This window comes from Lissotriton helveticus, chromosome 11, assembly GCF_964261635.1.
Source record: "Lissotriton helveticus chromosome 11, aLisHel1.1, whole genome shotgun sequence".
NCBI lineage: Eukaryota > Metazoa > Chordata > Amphibia > Caudata > Salamandridae > Lissotriton > Lissotriton helveticus.
In genome coordinates, this window is record NC_136072.1 from 672,465,757 (window position 1) to 672,478,925 (window position 13,169).

The following is a 13,169-nucleotide window of genomic DNA, read 5'->3' on the forward strand; positions in this document are numbered from 1 at the left end:
GGGCACGGTCCAGGCGCGGACGGGCGTAGACGGGCTTGCCTTTGGCGCGCCTTCGGCGCACAATCGGCGCATCCGTGCGGTCTCTATTTAAGGCGAAGTGGGAGGGAGGATCAGCTGGGAGGCGGGAGCGGGGCGGCCAGTGGGGACACAGGAAAAAAAGGGGGCGGGGTCGCAATGGAGCAGCGGCGAGAGGGCAAAGAGCGGAGGAGGGTCACACCAGGGGAGACAGCGGCAGATTCGCTAACCCTGCACAAAAAATAAGGGAAATACAGTGAAATGCCAACAAGCAGGAGGGAAATACAAAGAGGCACAGGAGGGCAAACGAAATGAAGGGAATAGCGAACAGCAGGGGAAATACAGTACAGTACAGAAATACAGTGATATATCAGCTAGGCTAAAGTAGACTACAAGGAGGCAAAGGAGGGCAAAACGTAACGACTGGAAGAGCGAGCAGCAGCAGCAAAGGGGCACCGAGGTCAGGGCGGACCTGAGGTGCTGGGGCACAGAATCGCCTGCAGATGGAGGGCCGCGCGGCGTGGGGGTGTCCTGAGGTCATAAAAATGTAGTCTGTACTGCCAAATTATACATTTGAATCATATCCTGCTTTATGTGGGTCGGATTTCAGCTGGAACTGGTTACTTGCAGTACATAGAGCTACTTCCGGTGTAATGAAAACAAAAATAAAAAAGTCGTCCTCTATTCTTTAGAGCTGGGCTCGTATTACATCAACTGCACAAAATATATTACAAAATATCAAAATAGTAAATATGTGAAAGGTTTTACTCCATGTCGGGTGATATCTCGTTCTTGACTGTATGAAGTAATTATCTGAACATTTCACGTCGAAAATAAATTTACACTCAAACATTTTTTGTCTTCACTTATAAGTAAACTTGAAGTAAAACTGTGCTCCATTTAAGATTTTTCAAAACTCTCCCTAGTTTCTTCTAAAAAGGACGCACTGGTATTTAACCTGTAAATCTAAGTATACACTCACGGCGGAGGCAAGTCATCATGGTCAACATCTCGGTGAGCATGATGAGTTAACAAGATACCACTTTTTCGACTTAAAATCTGGGGTCAGTTGCAGTGAAATAGATTCTTTTTTTAGGTCCCCCTCTTGTGAAACCTTGGCACAATCTGCAGTCCAAGTGCCTATTAAAGACCCTTTATTGGCCAAGCTTGAAGTCCTTTGATGAGATTACGTGCATTAGAAGAGGTGGTTAAGAAATGCCGAGCACGCAACGGGTGAGCTATAAAGAGAGGTTAATTGTGTGCAGGCCCGAGATTGCATCATGGTTCGGGCATCAATCTGGAGCCGTCATCTTCCAAGAAATAGGGCTAGCCAAGTCCCTTTCAGGCAGGAGCCCACGCTGAAGTCATCGGAACAATAACACCCCTGGGTCTGATTCACACCGATAATATACATATTTATATTTACTTGCATGTAGATCTACGCCTACACCTAGGTGTAACTATCTAATTTTTTTTGCTATTCAGCATTTCTAAAAGGAGATGTACATCTTGGTGTAGGGTTAGGGGCCCAACTGACAAACAGCATTTTGTAGCATATAAAGCAGCACTGCTGTAGTACTACTTAGGTACTATAAAATGCAATTCACAAATGTACGGCTCAGATAATGACCTCCGCCATTCTCTTCTCCTATCACATCTATGCTGAGATGTCTGCCACGTTGGCAGAGATCTTCGCAGACGTAGGTGTATGAATTAGTCGTACATATGGGAGAGACCAGGGAGAATGGTGGGAAAGTGGGGAATATTTACTGTTCAATCGAAGGGGTTATGTATGGTAAATGGAAGGTGGGGTATCAGAGGGGTATGCTAATGCAAAACACACACCCACTATAGTGTAAGACAGTTGCAGTTCACAAAATACATTTCTGAAGTTAACACAGTCCAAAAGGTGTCATTAGAGTCTCAAATGTACTCCATCCCCTCATTGAAGTTAGTCAATCACTACTCCTGTCCAACCACTGATACTACAACACAATCCTGTAGAGAATAATGAGGCAGAAATGAAGCTAACACAACACAGCTGTCTTCTGAAAGACTGTCCATGTAGGGCAGTCGGTCAAATGTGATAGGTTGGTGCCTTTGGAAGGTGGTTAGAGATGGGGCGGGGGTAGACATCTAGCACATGGCTGGTACCTCTGTAAGACTGTAGGGCTGGGACAGAGTCCCACCTCAGATAGGCTCACTTAGCTGCAGGCCGCTGCCTCAAAGGAGTGTATGGCTGAGACAGATTTGCATGTCGGAGAGTCTGGCTCCCCTGAGAGGTCTGTGGGCCTGGAGACTGGAGGCCGGAGCTAGTGACTTGGCACTAAGCGGTTCCTTTAAAGCCTTTAGGGCTGGGACAGAGTCACATGTCGGAGAGGTTGGCTTATATAATCTGACTGAGTTTATGTGCAAAATGAATTTTAAAACATATGCTGCGCCGGAGCCATTTTGTCAATCACCCTCCACAATCTGTCCAGCAATGAGCATCCATTTTAGAGTGCTCTGCTGATCTTTGAGTATAGCGCAGATAATTCCAACACTCTAAAAAGTCTAGAAAATTATCAAAAACAATGGGAGGGCCAAACAGAGAAGCAGCCAGTGTGCCTTCTTGTCCTAACAAACACCTTTAGACAGGCATTCGCTGAGGTTACCCAGCCGAGGCCTGTCCTCGTTCATACCTACTCATTGCACTGGCAGGTCCTGTGCCACTCTCCTTGCCCGCCGCTGCCAGCAAACAGAAAGAGCAAAAGGACAAATTAATGCAGTAGAAATACGCTTCTTTGTGTTGTATCTTGCCCCCAGCATGTGCTTTTGATAACTGTGCCATTGAATGTCTTGCCTGGTTTTATCTCATTTCTGGCAATCCGGTGAGCAGCTGATGAGATGCGAATGATCCCGGAAGAAGAAAGGGGGGAATATATGTTTGAGTGAGACTGTCTGAAGGGCAAGTTCTATAGGCCTTCCTATGTAACACTGTGTGCTTTATGTCCCAGGGATGTGTGTTGGCCTATATATGGAGGTGCGTTGGCAGTCTGGCAGAGGTAGCCTATGTTTGTGGTCCCAGTAGTGAACAGGGCAGCAGGCGGCAGCGCAGAAGGTTAATGTGCCTGCTGCAAAGAACATGTAAGTAGGTCAGTGAGTCACTGCTTTTGGTTAGAGAGATCCTTTTGTTACTTGTAGTTTGTAAGTTAAAATCCTAACATACAACTGCGAGCTAATAATGGTCATTTAAGAGCTGCATGCAAACTGCAAGGAAAAAATTGGAGTGTTATGTTTTTTTCCCCACAGTCTTTGTTTGATTACCCTAGTGTTTCAAAAATAAATTGTTATCTTTTCATTTTCAGCACCTGGTAAAGCCTGACAACCTGAAACATTACCACATTTTGGGGCAATTTTTCAGCAAACAACAAGAGGACCCCAACCTCCTCTGCTGCTCTTTCGCCCCGGCTATGACCCAGCATACACCAGTGTTAAAGGTAAGGTAACTGATGCTATATTTTTTACATGGGAGTTAGGGCTATGTATGTGGTCACTCACAAGGCCCTCAAGCAGTGTCTGTTTCAGTGCCTCAAGCAACCACTATCGCACAGAGAGGCAGGAGGCAGTAAGGCTGTATTTTTAGCAGTAATTTTGTGGAAAGGGGAGCTGTTGGAGATGTATTACGATACTGCACAAGATATATGTATTTATACTGAAATTTGATATTATTGCACTGCACCTTATACGTTGTACTTTGATTATTGACAGGTTTCTTTAATATATATATTGGTAAGGCCAGCAACACCATCATGAATACAGTACAAGAGCTGATTGCAAGGTCATTCCAGGCACGGCCACTTGAACAAAAACTACATTTAAAGCAATTAGGACCTCATCAGCCTGAAATAAACCTCCAGAAAACTTCCCAGGACAGAGGAAAAATGTAAAAACGTACATTCTCAAATGCCTGGTACACAAAAACTGATTGGCTTCCAGGGTGCCCTATACGAAATTCTCTGTTCTGCTTCCCCTGCTTGCTGTTTGGTGGTGACTTTTCTTGGACACGTCAAGGAATCACAGACTTAAAACATTTATCGGAAAAAATAAAGAAGCATGCATTCACAAGAAATCATATGGAAAACCTGACGAGACTGGGAATGTTGGGGGAAGACACACCGATTGAGCTGCAGATAAATTATGCATATCGCAAAACCATACAAAAACACAATGAAGCAGTTGATAAGAACAGACAAATTCTATCCAAGATCATTGATTGCATTCGTTTCTGTGGTGCTTTTGAACTGGCATTGCGAGGCCATGACGAATCAGAAACTTCCTCAAAACCTGGGATCTTCCGAGGCCTAGTGGATTTAATGGCAACCATAGACAAGGATTTGGAAACACATTTAGCACGTGCTACAGTCTTTAAGGGCACCTCCAAAACAATACAAAATGAACTCCTTGAGAGTATGCTCGAAATTATAAGAAGCCATATTGTGCAAGAGTTGCGAAACACAGACTTTGTGGCTATTCAGGCTGATGACACCACTGATGTGGCCACTAAAATACAGTCCGTGTTAGTGTTTCGGTACCTTGACAGTGATAGAAACGTTGTGGAGAGGTTCTATGGTTTCACATATTTAGGAGACTCTAGTGCAGCAACCATTACTGAAGCTATACTGTGTCAACTGAACTTAATTTTTTCGGACCTGCCTCAAAAACAAAAACTTATAGCACAAAGCTATGATGGTGCGTCCGTAATGAGTGGAAGCCTTGGTGGAGTACAGAAACGAATTCGAGATGTGTACCCTAATGCTCATTTTGTGCACTGTTAAGCCCACCAAGTCAATCTTATTATGCAACAGGCAGTATCAAAGATCAGAGAGACACGAGTTTTCTTTCAGGATATAGGAGGCATAGCAGCATTCTTCTCACGTTCCCCCAAAAGAACAGAAGCCCTTCATAAGATTGTGGACAAAAGCGTTCCAAGGGGATCCTCAACTTGTTGGAACTTTCACATTCGTACAGTCAACTTAATCTTTGAAAATAGGGAGGGCCTTGAGAAATGTTTGTCGCCATAGAAGCCAGTGAGTACTTTGATCACACAAGTCAGAATGAAGCCCATGGCTTTATTAGAACACTACAAGACAAAGAGTTTCAGTTCTTACTGTTTTTATTTCATGAAATAATGCGTGATGTCGATGTGTTATATGATCGGTTACAACAAAAAGACATAGATACTGTCTTTGTGAAAGAAGCTACCACTACATTTGTACAAAGCATAAGGAAAGTGAGAGATGGGGTTGACAATTTAGAGAGCAAACTGCCGGAGCATTCTGCTTTTGCAAACCGCAGGCAAAATATCACCTCACAGGTTCGAATTGCAAAGGAGATATGTGACATTGTAATTGTGCAGGCACAAGAACGTTTTTCATTCACTAAACATTTGGTGAGTGCCACATTATTGCAAAGTCAAGAGTTTACACAATATGATGAATCCTTCCCGGAGCGTGCTCTGAATCAGGCTGTGGAAGCATATCCTATGCTCAAAAAAGAGCAGCTGAGAACTGAGTTGACTGTACTGTACGGAATGCCTGTGTACCAGAAGGCCACAAGTGCCTTGACTTTGCTGACTTAATATACAAACTGAATATGGAAAAGTCACTTACAGAGACAGTGAGTTTACTAAAAATTGTCATTACCACTCCAATGACAACAGCCGAAGCTGAACGATGTTTTTCAGCCTTAAAGCGCATTAAGACATTCCTCAGGAACACCATGCTAGAGGAAAGACTCAATGCTTTGGCGATGCTCTCTGTAGAGAGCAAGCTAGTCCAAAAAATACCGGACTTCAACATGAAAGTAATTGACAAGTCTGCTATACTGAAAGATAGACGTGCTGATTTCATTTACAAAAAGTGAATGCTGCTACTTGTTTGTTGAATAAACAAAATACTGATTGAGGTACTCAGAAATGCATTGTTATCTCTATTATTAAACGTTTACTAGTGTTTGTTCTATTTGGGGACTAAACAGATTTTACTGATCACATGGCATTTTAAGTACATTTTGTTTCACCTTAACACTATCATCTGGGTGGAAAGACATGCGTGATAAAGTCACATGCGTTCTAATGGAAACGTGGTAAAGGTAAGGCGTGGTTCCCAATGCTTTGTGAAGGCTGTTTCCCAACTGCTGTGCAACTTCTTCTACTCTTAGAGCTGAGATTTTCATGAAAATCTTATAGTCTGAATTCAGCACCTGAGCGTAATAGGACGGAATGTATGAAGCTCTGTGGTTATACTGAATAAGCAGCTACCTGTGTTATGCCATCTATTAATGTAATAACTGCACTTTCACAATTGCTTTATTAACCTTCCTGCTTTCTCAAATTTGCTTGAAAATGCACGATTTTTCTTCTCTTTTTTCAAAATTTTCTCGGGGGAGGATGGTAACCCCCCAAACCCGCCTTATGGGGTTCGGGCTCGCTCGCTGCGCTCGCCCGCTACGGTGCAGTATGCAAATCACTTTGCGCCCTACCACTTTCAAATGTCACCAGCCGCCCCTGGTGTCCCCGTTCTTTTCAATCACCTGGGCTTCAATTGTGTCACCCTCCCTGTTGATCTTTGCTCTGCAATGTTTTTAGATTGCTCGCTATTGTTCCCAAACTGTCATACTGACATAGGTTCTCATGCCTGCTCCTCACTTTTCTTTTCTTTTAAATAATTTTTTGATTTATAAACACAACAGGGCACATCTTATAAATAATCAATAATTCAATGATTTCAGTAATTGCCAAATTGAATTACTGATTAAGTACAAGAACAGATATATTAGTTAATAAAAACTTGATTGGAATAAATAGCTTGTACCATCGCAAAACGAAAATGTGATCAATATTTCATCAATGACATTAGTCTAATTGAATGCCACAATTAGGTTCTCCCTCCTTCCTAATTGAGTGCAGGAGCTAACACATACATACATGGCAATTTAAGATAATTAGTTTATATCACTGCAGCGACTCCCTTCAGCCTGACCGTGCCCCTGAATTATCTCCATTCCCAATTGAGCGTGTCCATTCTGCCAGTGGGCCCCATATTGCGGCTCCGCACTTCCTGGCTTTCCGGCCCTTGCATTCATATAATATCCTCTCCAGATCATACATTGTTAGCAGCCTCACCCTCCCATTCGTGCAGAGTTGAGTGTTTGTTACTCAGCCATGCCGTTGCCATGCACATACGTATCATCGTCATGGCCAAAATTATACAGTGTTTGCCCTTTTGTATGCCTTACCCTATCCTCTATTCCAAGCAGCATCAGCTGGAAATAAATCTTCACATGTACCCACAGAACCACAGCTCTCTTAATCTCAAGAAAGTACACACTATATGTACTATATTTGTGTGAGCCCCTCCACAGTGGTGGCCGCTAGCATCATGTTTCCTGCCCCATCAGTATAACTTTGCAAAAGTATAGTAGAGATTAAATAGAGACTTAAAATATTGACTCCTAAGCCCTGCAATTAATATCGCTCCCCCTACCTCTTATGACCTCTGAATGCACGGCCCCTTGACCTCAGTCTTGTCTCCCTCTTTACCATTTGATCCTCCAAGTCATCCTGCATGGTATCCCTTAGCAGCTTATAAATGTACCCAATTCTATCACCATTAACAATGACCTCAGTAGGATAGTACAGTCAGAGAGCTGGTTAATGTCTAACTTTCCATTTAAACTTCTTATCACTAGATATCTGAAAAAGTTGTCCATCGTCAAGCCATATTTTCCTTGTAATTCACTAAATGAGACCAACTGCCCCGAATCTCGTAAATCTCCCAACCCAACGATTCGTTTTTGTTGCGACTTTTTACAGACATTGTAATGAAATATGGAAGGAAATATGGGGCGCCTCCACAGTGGTGCATATTTATAGTATTTCATTATTCCAATTCTGACCTTCATCTGCCTCCATATCATGGATGCCCCTTTCACTGTCTTGAAGCTAACATTCTTATAGTAACCATATTCAATATTTCTCAAAAAACATTACCTCTGCCTCGGAGACTAATGTTCATATATAGAGGATGCCCCTGTGGAGGTTACAGTCTCTTGCTGACTTCCTGTAATCAGAATACCCATATTTTGCAACATACAGGAACAGTAATACGGTCTTAAACTAGGGGCAGCCTATCTGCCCATGTTTCTAGGAATCACCATATCTAGCGGCTCTCCTTGCCATTTTATATTGCACAGAAAACTAAAGCAAGTACCCTTAAGCTTGGAGAGCCAATGTTTTTCAATTCAACAAAGGGATTGCTCAGAATATATATACAATATTAGGTAGCATTAAACTTTTTAGTACATTACATATCCCTATCAGCATCAAATGCAGATTATTGATTTTCATCTTCTTTAAATCTTGCCTAATCTTACCTAGCATAGGGGATAAGTTTGCTTCAACTACTTGATCCACTCTAGCCCTTATTTACACCCCCAGATAAATCGCACTATCTATTCTCCGCTGATCACTCTACTTGAGTCTATTTGCTGTTCTAATGATAGCCTGCAATGTCCCTGAATCTTATTGCCTCACTCTCTAATTCCAGCAAGGTGTTGCCAGGCTACGGTGTTACAACAACAATACTATCATCAGCATAAGCCAGAGTTTTGGTGTTCATGCCGTTTACAGAAATTGGTCTTAATAGGGGGTTCTTCTGTAGCTGAATGATGAAGGGGACTATATAGGGAGCATGGACATCTCTGCATGGTTCCCCTTGTTATTGAATTTGGTCTGACTCTTTCCCCATTATCTGTAACCTGGCACACAGGTTGTGGTATAGTGCCCTTATAGTCTTGATTATGACGCGCTTAGGCCGTTCCTGCTTAAGGACTTCCATACATACTCTCAGGAGATCCAGTCAAAGAACTTTTCCACATTGATTAAATTCATACTCATGGGGGTATTTGTGGCCTCAGCTATATGAAACAGAGCGATAGCCCTCCTAATGTGATCTGTAGTGCCATGACCATGAGTAAAGCCATGCTATTGAGGCGATACCAAGCTAGTTATTATCTTACCCAAGTACATCATGAGGATTTTTTTTGTAAAATATAATGTTACATTTTATCAGGGACATTGGCCTATATCACCCTGAGTTTTGAGGGGGCTTTCTCTTTTCCCTAAAGATAACTAAATTAGTGGTCTCCTAAGACGCTGGTACTCCCCATCCCTCTGGACTCCCAGGAACGTTAAAACGATGTCCTTCCCTAGTAAAAACTCAATAGAACTCTAGAGGTATCCTACCTGGCCCTGCTGCTTTGCCCAGGTCTAAAAATATTAATGCCTCTTTCATCTCTTCCGGGGTTATAAGCGAGTCCAGCGAAGCCTGTTCCTCTCCCCATGAAGCCCCCTTCCTGTTGTTTCTAAAAAAATCTTATATCTACCTGAGGGAGGAGATATGTCTTCCCTATATAGGTCTTTCTAATACTCCATAAACCCGTAAAGATCTCCCCCAGAATGCAAACCTGACTACCTCCTCTATCCAGTATGACCACTATTCCCTTTTCTGTCTCCTTTTGCCTTACATGCAGAACCAAGAGTTTTCCAGTGTTTTCACTATTCTCATAGGTCTCTGCTCTATGCGTTTGATGTTTCTGTGCTTTTTCTTTGCTTTAATAGCCATTTATCTTAGCCTTGGTGACTGCAATCTTTTATAATAGCTCTTAATCATCCACCCGCTTCTATCGACCTAGTGTATTGTGGCTCAAAATTTTGAAGCTCTTCATAAAACCCTTGGCCCTACCTACCCTTCTGTTGCTGAATATGTAAGCTAAAGCTCAATGTTTCATCCCGTATTGCTGCCTTTAGAGAATCCCAGACTATGTCACCTGTGGCTCTTCCCCTATTTACCCTCGGGTATTTTTCAATACCTGCTAACCCTACCAAACTTACTGAGATCAAGAAATAGTCCAGTTGGACTAACTTCTTAAGAGGATAAGAAAAGAATGTGTTGCCGGGTACAGGGAATGTCACTTCGTCCCATACATGTATCAGACCATGCTCTTTCAGCAGCCGGCAAACTGCAATATAGACCAATAGTTTTCTGCCAGAATACTGCACCTTCAGCCCCAGCCTATTTCCAACTTCCATATGGAGATTAAAATCGCCACACATCACAAGGGGTGTTGGCCAAGTTGAAAGCTCCAAATCTAAATAAACCATGATAGCCACATCATCTATATTAGATCTGTTTATTGAAGAAAGAGTAGGATTCCACGTTTGACATTCCAATATCACCCATCTTTCTAGTTAATCCACAGAGCTCCATCTAACTGACCACCAATTCCTTCTGGCTAATATAGCCACACCCCCAGTGGCTGACCCCTGTTTGTGCATCCAAGATGCATATTCCCAAGGTCTTTCAGAAACGTTCTCCTGTCCCATGCAATATGTGTTTCTTGACTACATATAATATCCGGCCTCATTGCTCGGAGGCCAAGCACACTCCTTCCTTTTTTGATTTTATCATTTAGGCCACAGACATTTACTGAGCAGACCCACAGTTCATTATTTTGTGCCCCGTTATCCAGCATTCACACTGTTGAAAAGAATGGTTTCAACACTGGTCTAGTCCTAGTATTTCTCAGAGGACTCTCTATTCCTACACCACCCTAATATTTCCTCCTTGGCATAGAACATCTTTCACTAACCAATTAAGTACCTGCCTGCTGAGACTGGCTCCCACCCTCCATTTTGTATTCTCACACCATATTCCCTCTACCTCATTCCAGCTGCCCCCTTCACTTCTCTCCCTCTGTCCCCCTTCCCAACCCACCCTACACCTATGTAAAGCAATTAGACTTAGCATAGGTCAGTTAATGGTGGTGTCCCCTCCCCCCCATTCCCAGTGCCTAAAAAGCCATTATTATTCTATATGCATTGTCTGCCTGCCTCCATAATAAAAGAAAACCGTGAGAGTAAGAATAAACAGCCAGGACATACACATACATGTCATAATGTACATCACAGTCTGCACTATTTAATGCACTCTAACCTTTCGTCCTGAATATACTAATAATCCTACCAAATCACAGACTTAGTCTTGCTCAAGTCTTGTGGATATCACAGCCACATTATTAACACATGCTTTCCAGAAACTCGGTTGCCTTAATCTCAGAGGAAAAGACATGTGTGTTATTATGTCTAATCACTTTGGGCCAGATGTATGACCATTGTATTTTGCGATTCGCAAATTGCAACAAATTGCGAGTCTCAAAATCCAATGTACAACTGTGTCTCTGAAAATGTTTGTGATTCCTAATGGGGTCGCAAATTGCATGTCTCATGAATATTAATGAGGCTGTTGCAATTTGCAACCCCATTGGAAATGGCTGGCACTTCCAGGGATGGTGGCCTGCTGGGTCAGCAGACCACAACGTCTGGGGCTGCTTTGTCAATAAAGCAGTTTTTTTTCTTTAATGTAGCCCGTTTTCCTTAAAGGAAAATGGGATGCATTTAGAAAATAAAAATGAAACATTTCAGTTTCATTTTTTAAGGGCAGGCAGTGGTCCCTGGGACTCCTTCACGTTTGCTAGTGCTTTACCACCCTTCTGAGAAGGGTGGTAAACTGTGAGTGTTTTACGACCGCAATTGCGGTCATAAAACATTCATACATTGGTTATGAACTCACTATTAGGAAGGGACACCCTTGGCACGCCTCTTCCTAATAGCGAGTTGCTAAACCTATTTTGCGAGTCGCTAATTGATTAGCAACTTGAAAAATAGGGCTAGTGCATTGAGCTGACCTATTTTGCAGGCACTAAGGGACCAAAATGCCCTTTGCGACCGCAAAAAACGATCATACTTCTGGCCCATTGAGTCTGGCTAGATAGATCAGAAAGGCTTGTGCCGCCTTATCCTGAAACAGTTCTATCATCTGTCTCAGTCTCCAATATCTTCCCTCAGTAGCATGACAGAAATTTGATGTACATCTTTCAGCTGAGCACACAGATTCCGGACCAGCCCTTTCAAATGTAGTCTGCCTGAAAAGGAAGTTTCCCAAGAAGACAAATATGGTCCTGGGCTTCCATCCATCTTGTGCAGATTGTTGTTGCCTAAACGGAAACCTGTTGGCTCTCTAACACTTCCGTTTCTAAATTCCAATCTCCCAGCTCTGGAGGAGAACGCTTGATTAGCCTTATTATAAACATCCTCATGTCCTTCACTTTCACACCTTCAGCCACACCCAGAACCCTGAGGTTATTGTGTTGAAGCCTGTTCTCAAATTACTCCAAATTCCATTTGGTTTCTACTAATTGTGACTAATGTGCCACAAATGAGTTTTTGTTGGTCGCCACATCAGTCTCCAGAGTAGCCACCCTATTTTCCAACACTGACATTCTGCTGGAGAATTCTGAGCATGTTTTTGTAACCTTCCGAAAACCCCTCGCAGTTTCCTATTGGCATGGCTCGAAAAATTATAAAAATATTACTAGACCTGCAGTATAAAGAATTTGAAGCATAAAGTATTTGACCCGTGAACTGGTCTCAACGCGACTGTCACACAGTTCACTTCACAAAATCCTCTAACTTCAGTCACAGAAAGAAAAGTAAATATAGGAAGACAAAATTAGTTTTTACCTCTGTCTCTGAAAGCCAGCAAATGTGACAAGATAACAAGATTTAAATGCATCTTTATTGCTCATTCACTTTCTGAGCACACAAAATACCTGTTGTCAGCTTGCCAGAAAGGGAGTGTAGGCCCTAAAATAGCTCGCCCTGATTATATTTAGCTCACCATAGCGAGTGGGTGAGTGGATTTTTTAAGCCCTGTATTGGCCAGTTGGCCCTTGCGGCTATCTGCCCGAGTCTCTTCTCTGTGGGCCATAATCCCTTGGTAGATAGTATCAAGTGTATCAGCATCATCTGTCTCAACCCCATTAGCCTTCTCCATTGTATCCATTAAGGCCCCCTCTAGCCTAGGCATAGCAGAATAGTCCCACTTTAATCCGTAAGGCCACCTGGCTGCACTGCATTCTTCCCTCAGTGGGCTTTTCTTTTTTTTTTTTGTAAAATTTTTATTTTCAGTTTTCAAGAAACAACACATACAAGAAAATCACCAAGGTGCGACACAATTCCCCTCGGGGAGGACCTGTCTGGGAGCATAGAGCAT

At 42.7% G+C, this 13,169-nt stretch overlaps 1 protein-coding gene and 1 long non-coding RNA gene across 7 annotated transcripts in view; one reads left to right on the forward strand and one right to left on the reverse strand.

Moving 5' to 3' along the window:
* LOC144791764 (disintegrin and metalloproteinase domain-containing protein 28-like) overlaps positions 1–13,169 on the reverse strand; it is a 3,516,669-nt gene that overhangs the window by 565,989 nt on the left and 2,937,511 nt on the right. The gene's annotated exons all lie outside the window — the stretch shown is intronic.
* The window catches only part of LOC144791766 (uncharacterized), a 373,064-nt gene that overhangs the window by 325,584 nt on the left and 34,311 nt on the right, over positions 1–13,169 (forward strand). The window contains exon 4 of the long non-coding RNA XR_013602465.1: positions 3,363–3,494. This is a non-coding gene — a long non-coding RNA (uncharacterized LOC144791766). The remainder of the gene's footprint in view (positions 1–3,362; positions 3,495–13,169) is intronic.